Below are 8,413 nucleotides of genomic sequence, written 5' to 3'. Positions count from 1 at the left end.
AAAGAGAGTTCTTATCCAAACTCTCCCGCTCAAACTCTTAACAAAATACATCAAGGGATCAGGAGAAATTTCGTACCTGAGTTCTCTTAACTAAAATCCAAATTAAAATATCACAACTTCAATATACAAAGTAACCCCTAAACAAAAATCTGCTACACGACGCCTACTCACTAAGGGTCATCTCATGTTCTCATGTTCTTGGGCAGCCTTGAATAGTGAAATATCAAAATTTGCTTTTATCCATACGAAGGATTAATATCGTCATTTAAACCCCCCCCCCTAATTACCAATTTTAATTTATGAAGAGCACAATGTTAAATCTACTTACACTCGTTGAGGGACAAGGTGGGGTGCCTAACACCTTCCCTACCCGTATACGGACCCTGAACCTAGAATCTTTATTTTCGAAGTGGTTCCTTTTTTAATTTATTTTTACAAATGGTTTTCTTTAGTTTTTCTCAAAATTAAAGTGGCGACTCCTCACTTTTCCCACTTCGGTGAGAACTCGTCCAGGCGACCACAAAAACCCTTACGACATTGACACTTGGCTTAATGTAATTAAGTCAATTAAAAATAAGATGCAATATGGTGGTGACATGTGGCATAGGGTTTAAGTGATTACTTGACCTAATTATATAAAGAGATGTTATAAATAAAAAAAATTAGTCACTCTCTCCATTCTCTTTATGTGTGGCGGCACCTATTTCTCCCTCTTCTCTCTTCATCTTTTCTCATCAATTCAAATAGAATCACTCCACTCCCTTTGAATTAAAATTGCTAGAAATTATTTCTAGTGTTCTATACACACATACAACCTCTCTAAAGGTAAGAACCCAATTTATAATTAGTTTGCAAAGGCTTGAGAAGCAAATTGGGGGCTGCCCATTGGTGATCTTGGTGTAGACAAGCTAGAGGGACAACACTTGGGGTCCTAGGTACTTCCTAAAAGTGCCAATCACATCCATAGTGCATCAAAGAGGTTAGTGCTCTAACTCCTCTTTTAAACTAGGGTTTAAATGAATTAATTTGTTAATTCACAATCTTGAATGGCAAACATAGATCCTAATACATATTAAAAGTGTTTTAATATGCAATTGAGTATTGAAATTAATTAGGCACATAAAAGATGTGGTATGATGCATGTAACCCTAGAAGAAAATTTTTGAAATTCAATGCTCTAATGAAAAATATTCATGCTTCCACTCCTTCAAGTTTCAGTGGATGGAATTATTGCTGATGGGTAAATTTAAGGCTGAAGTTGGAAAGCTGTGGGCAGTATATGTGGTTATATTAGTGGGAACACGTGAAGTATCTTGTTTGGAATTAAGGCATAGCACACATTTCCCACAACCATGTTAGTTCAGATGAAACTTATAGTTTCTAGGACTCCTATCTAACCAGGATGAGTAATTTCCTACTAAGGATAGTAGGGAATATTAATGTTCTAATGGTCAAGTTGGGAAGGAGCTATAAGAAGAATTTTTTATGGTCAATTACAAGTATTACATAATGTAAAAGAAGTGCTAATAAGAGCCAATCTTAAGGTTAAAATTCCAGAAATAATGGAACTAGTATTCAAGATGGGACTAAAAAATAAAAAGAAGATTGAAGTTGATGATTGGATGGACATCCTTGAAGGATAAAGGTATAAGGGTGAGAGAGGACAAAAGTTAAAGAATAAGCAAAGTAGGTTGAAAAGTATCAACAATAGCAGAAACAGGAAAAGAAAGTGGATAAGATCTTAAGGATAGGAGAAAAGCTAGGTAGTGTTAGTTACAATGATGAGAATAAGGAGGAATAAGTATGCTAGGGACACACTAAGGGATGTTTAAAACAAGTTATAGTGAGATGATAAATTAAAGAAGTAGTGGAGCCTCGATCTAAATGCTAATGTGTCAAAAAGTACGTCAAGTCAAGATACTTCCATTGCAGAGAAGGAGTGGAAAATGATAAGGTTGCGTTAACTGGGTTATCAGGGAATACAAACACTTTGGTCACATAGGAGGAGAGACCCAGTTCACTTTCCAATGTTGATAGATGGTGTAGGGTACACTTAGCACTTGAATAGAACTCTACATGACTAGTTACATAAGATGGATAGGAGTTAGTCTAAGAACCTTAGAAATGACACAAAAGAGATTGGAAATTCGAAGTATCATGGGAGTGAGAAGATGCATAGGTGTTGACCATTGAGGTCATAGGACAAGTAAGGATTTCGAACGAGATGCCTATGATAGGTGCTGCAAGAAAGTATCTCATAGGATACCGTAGGATAAGAAGCCTAAATCATGTCTTTAGGGAGTGGAGGTTGTTGAAAGAGAGAAATAAGGACTGAAGTTACTAAGAGGCATGTTGGGGTGCGACGGAAGAGGGGTAAGCACTAAAGTTGATTGAAGTTATGATATATCAAGTTAAGTACGATGGAGGTATAGGGAGTACTTGAGATGTCAGAAAAAGGGTCAATGAATAGTTAGAGGTAAGCGTTCCACTACAGAATGATGATGATAGCTAGGACACTACAGCAGAGTCAGAGAAGCAATGAATAACCACCTTCTTTTCCTTGGCACTTTTTTTTATTTAAAATTCGAGGACAAATTTTTTTGAAAGGGGGAAAAAATATAATACCCCAAATTTTTAAATAATTATTTTATGTGTAATATATGAGTTTTGCCTGTTTTAAACGACCTAGGAGGGGTCATATGATATTAATGAGATATAGGCTGAGTTTAGAAGTATTATTTGAACCATTTTATAGGCTGGGTAGGTCTTAGGTATAGGAGAAACTTTATCGAATTTCTGGCATGAATTAGGCTGTCTGTTGTCTCTTTAGAGTCTTATTTTGAATTAGTACTAATAAATTTAGATCGAGGTCAACTATTTTCCTCAACCCAGCAGCCACAATAGTCCCCGGTATGCTATGAGTAGATATTGATTTTATTTATAATTTCAATATTATTATTTATTCAAGGCATGCTCATGCATCACTTATACATATATATATGTAGTTAAATATTATGCACATCTTTTATTGCATTTGTACTCGTTGACATTGCTGTTGTTGTTATTTTATGGCGATCTGGAGTTGTGTGTGTGAGTTGATGTGCATGTGGATATGGGTAGGACGAGTAGACGCAGATGGAGCTTGACTCGCTGGGACCCAATCCTTATTATGGATAAGTTGGGGTAGGCACGACTTTGAGTTGATCTTGTTGGTCCTCGCATTTAGATATTAAGAGAAAGTCCAACTTTGAGTTAATCTTGCTGGCAGAGGTTAAAACTAAGAAAGCTGGGTAAGGGGATCAACTCTCTATATATGTACGTGTGAGTGCTCCAGATTGCCTTGGGTGTGATTTGACTTGTTTTTCTTGGTTTGTATTAAGATGATACATCTCATTTCTAAGGACACATTAGAATTAGATAGTTGTAGAAATTGTATGTAAAATCAATATTTTACTCTATGAGTCGAACGCTCACTCCTGTTCATCCTATTTTTCCAGGCTACAGGAGGAGTTCTTTTTCAGATTAACCTACTTTTTTCTTCACAGGTTTAACATTAGTTATTTTTTTGTTTTATTATTTTCTAAATTTGAAATCTAGAACTCCGCATGTGTTAGCACTAGCATAGGCCTTGTTAGAGACTATGTCAATTTAAGTTTTTAATATCAATAAATGAAAATTTTTATGATATTTATATAGTTTATAATTGATTGATTCAGGATTGAGCTGAGCTCCCCTGGCTTTAGATTTTAATGGTTATCGAGTTGGGTTAACTAGAATAAAAATATAATATAATATTTTATTTTCTTTTATTTGCATGATGGGCCTCAGTTTTGGGCCTTGATTATGGATTTGGAATTAGTAAGGCTTACTACAAGCCTTAGGAGTTTTATGTCGGCCCTGGTCCTAATGCCGGTCTAACCTGTGGGTTCGAGTCGTGACAAGGAGGGAAAAAGTATCATGGATTTTACCATGGTGTACGACTTAATGCTAGCAAATATCTACTTTATAAAAAGGGAGTCGCATTTAGTGACTTTCAAAAGTGCACAATATAGAAGGCAAATTGACTTCCTCTTAACCAGGAAGAAAAATAGAGCTCTATGCAAGGATTGCAAAGTTATTCCGGGAGAAGCTTTAACAAGTCAACATCAGTTAGTGGCTTTGGATGTCAAGTTTAGGAATAATTCAAGTAAGATTAGAAGAAATATGATAACTCGAACAAAGTAGTGAGAGTTCAAAGGAGTAAAGTAAGTAATGTTAAAAAATGAGCTTCTAGAGTCTGAAGCATGAAAGCTGGATGTGGAGGCCAATGATATGTGGATACAAATGGCATCAAAGATTAGAGAATTAACTAGAAAAGTACTTGGAGATTCTAGAGGACAAGGACTACCTTCAAAAGAGAGATGGTGGTAGAATGAGGAAGTACAAAAGGCAGTGAAGAGAAAGAGGGAATGGTATAAGAAATTACCTAAGTGTGGTAATAATGAGGCTTATGAACAATGCAAGATAGCAAAGAAAGAGGAAAAAAAGGCAGTTAGTCAAGCAAGAGCGCAGGCCTTTGAAAATTTTATGAGAAACTTGGAACTAAAGAAGGGGAGAAAGATATTTGTAGATTAGCAAGAAGGAGAGAAAAGAAATGTCAAGATCTCAATCAAGTTAGGTGCATTAAGGATAAAGAAGGAAAAATGTTGGTGAAATATGAGGACATTAAAGAAAGATAGAGAAATTATTTTGATGATCTCTTTAATAATAATCAAAGTGGTAATAGAGTGAATATAGACTACAGAGCAATAAAAAAGACTGTGAATTACACTAGAAGGATTAGATATTCAGAAGTAAAGGAGGCACTTAAGAGAATGAAAGTGGATAAAGCCTGCAGATCCGATGGAATACCAATTGAAATGTAGAAGTGTTTGGGAGATATGGGAGTGACATGGTTAACTAGATTATTTAATAAGATTCTAAACTCAAAGAAAATGCCTGATGAATGGAGAATGAGTATTTTAGTACATATTTTTAAAAATAAGGGAGACATACAGAATTACTCAAATATAGGGGAATTAAACTCATGAGCTATACTAGGAAGTTATGGGAGAGAGTTGTGGAACATTGACTATGCCATGACACTTCTATCTCTCCCAATCAATTTGGCTTCATGCCTGGTCGTTCAACTATGGAAGCAATCTTTCTCATTAGAAGCCTGATGAAGAAATATAAAGATGGGAAGAAAGATCTACATATGGTTTTAAAGATCTACATATGATTTTTATCAATTTGGAGAAGGCTTATGATAGTGTTCTAAGAGATTTCTTATGAAGAGTGTTAGAACAAAAGATGGTATCTATTAGGTACATACAAGTGTTGAAAGATATGTATGAATGAGCAACTACTATTGTACGTACAGTGGGAGGGGACACAAGAGACTTTTCTATCTCAGTTGGATTACACCAAGGTTCAACTGTAAGCCCTTACCTTTTTATATTAATTCTAGATGAATTGACGAAACATATACAAGAGAGTATCCCTTAGTGCATGATGTTTGCGGATAATATAATTCTGATAGATGAGATGTGAGAAGGAGTTGATAGAAAGCTAGAGCTTTGGAGAAGTACTCTAGAGTCAAAGGGCTTTAAGTTAAGCAGAACGAAGACAGAATACATGCATTGCAAGTTCAGTGAAAGGCGAACTAGTGATAGGGAATGAGTTAGTTTGGATGGAGTGGTATTGCCCCAAAGTAATCACTTTAAATATCTCAGCTCAATCCTGCAAGTAGATGGAGGATGTGAGGAGAATGTTAGTCATAAGATTAAAGTTGGATGGTTGAAGTAGAAACATGCCATAGGAGTTTATGCGATTGCAAGATTCATAATAAGTTGAAAGGAAAATTTTACCTTACAGCTATACGACTAGCTATGTTATATAGTGGTGAGTGTTGAGCAATAAAGGAGCCGTATGTGTCTGAGATGAGAGTTGCAGAGATGAGAATGTTAAGGTGGATGAGTAATCATACTAGACTAGATAAAGTCTATAATGAGAGTATTAGAGAAAAGGTAGGAGTGGCGTCAATTAACGATAAGTTGAGAGAGGTGAGATTGAGGTGGTTTGGTCATGTGAAGCGTAGACATACGGAGGCTCTAGTTAGACAAGTAGAGCACATTTTGTTAGAGGATAGAAAGAAAAGAAGGGGTAGACCTAAACTGACTTGGAGGAGAGTAGTACAACGTGACCTAGAAGCAGTATACATTTCCGAGGATTTAACCCAAAATCATTTAGAGTGGAGAAAGAGAATCCATATAACCGACTCCAATAAATTTTTGTGATAAAAATTTAGTTAAATTAAATTGAGTTGAGTTATGATATATGTTGATAAAATGAAGAGTATTTGTTTGAGAATTGAGATTGCTACAGTTTTGAACAATTTCAATGTTAGATGGGTATATATATATTATTCCTAATTCAAATAAAATTGATAGAAAACAATTTTCAAAGTTTACGAATAAAAAAAAATATTACATAATTGAGATTATATTTCTCGATGCATAAATAATTTTTTTTATCATAAATTTTATATTATATATATAAATAGCTTTGTTAATTATTTAATTATTATTAATAAAATAAATTTAAAACAATTTTGTTTATAATAAAGTGTAATTCACAGTTTAATAATAGTGTTATGATATTTTTGTCTGTTGTAATTCTTCATTTTCATTGTCTTATTTTCTAAAAGTTTTTTATTTTATTATTAAAAATAAAAATTATTTTTAATTTTTGCATGATATATTTTGAAATCTTTTAGCATGACATTTTTTTTTCTTTTTCAACTGAATTTTAAAAAAAAACAAAAAACGCTTAACCCCTTCTTAATTTTTATTTTAATTTTTTATTTTATTTATTGAATTTTCATATTTCTATTTATATATTTCAATATTTAAATTACTTAAGTGTTTATACATAAATTGGATTTCTTTTATAATTTTTATTGTTTTGTTATTTTCATTTTAATTTTTTAATTATTTAATTACTAAAATTGCATTTATTATTATTATTATTATTATTATTATTATTATTATTATTATTATTATTATTATTATCTTTTACAAATTAATTTTTTAATAATTTTATTTTGTAATAAAATGAATTTTGCTTTATATATCAAATATTAAACTTTCATCTCATTATAAGAAAAATAATAATAAATTATTGATCTATTTGAATAATATTTCTTGCATATATTTTATTTTTGTTTGTTTTGTTATAAACTATACTGTTGATTTAATAATAATAATAATAATAATAATAATAATAATTACAATATTATTATTATTATCTAAAAATATTAAAAAATAATATCTAAACTTTATAAACTTTTAGTAATATCTATTCAGTTGATAATATCTATTAAACATATAAATTTAATTTATAAATAATAAATAATTAAATTTAATTTATAATTACACTTAAATTTTGAGGTAGTTATAATATATTTATTTTTAATAATTAAAAAAATATTTTACTATATGTATATATATTATTTTTATATACTAAACCTATTACCATAAGAATAGTATTAGGCACAATTTTTATGGATTATTTAATTTACTTTTTTATGGATCATTCTTACCCTGCCCTTTTTTTAGTACACATATTTTGAATAGGGATATTAAATTATTCTGTGGGTCTTAAAATGCCTCTCTTTCAGCCCAATATGCTAAATACTAATGCTACTGATAGCCCAAGTAAACTTTTGAGCCAATAAAAGGAACTGTTCTTTTAGCAAATAAAATAAATTAAAAAAAAATACAAGAATTAAAAAAAAAACATAGAGGTCAGATAATTTTTGACATATTAATGGCATCAAATTATAGTTATCTAGAAATGAAATGAATAACACAGCCACAATTACTTGCTGTTTGTCTGGGTTAACACATCTACTCAACAATATATTGATGTTATAATAAATATAATTAATTAAATAAAAATTATAGTAAAAAAATACAAATGAATTGATAAAGAGTTTTTAAAAAATATTTTACATTTTAAAAATGATAATTAAAATTTTAATGAAATATGTATTTAATAATTTTTTTTGTGTAAAATATACTTATTCTAATTATATTGTGTTACTAAAAGAATTCGTATTTATTATTTTTAATCAATTTTATATTTGATATCATAAAATAAAAGAAGAGATTTTTAAAATAAAATCAAATATTGATTAAATGTTTTCAACGTGATTTGTAAAATGTAATTATTATAAAATTAATTTTATTTTATTATTTTACTATTTATTTTTTCTATTAATTGAATAAATAATTAAAAAATAAAATAATAAGTATAAAAATAGTAATAAATCCTAATACAGATTAATATTTTGTTCATTTGAATTTGATTACGTCATAGTTCATTAGAATAA

Source organism: Hevea brasiliensis, chromosome 6 (genome assembly GCF_030052815.1).
Source record: "Hevea brasiliensis isolate MT/VB/25A 57/8 chromosome 6, ASM3005281v1, whole genome shotgun sequence".
Classification (NCBI taxonomy): Eukaryota; Viridiplantae; Streptophyta; class Magnoliopsida; order Malpighiales; family Euphorbiaceae; genus Hevea; species Hevea brasiliensis.
The sequence above is the reverse complement of the archived record's forward strand: the minus strand, read 5'-3'. Positions refer to the sequence as shown.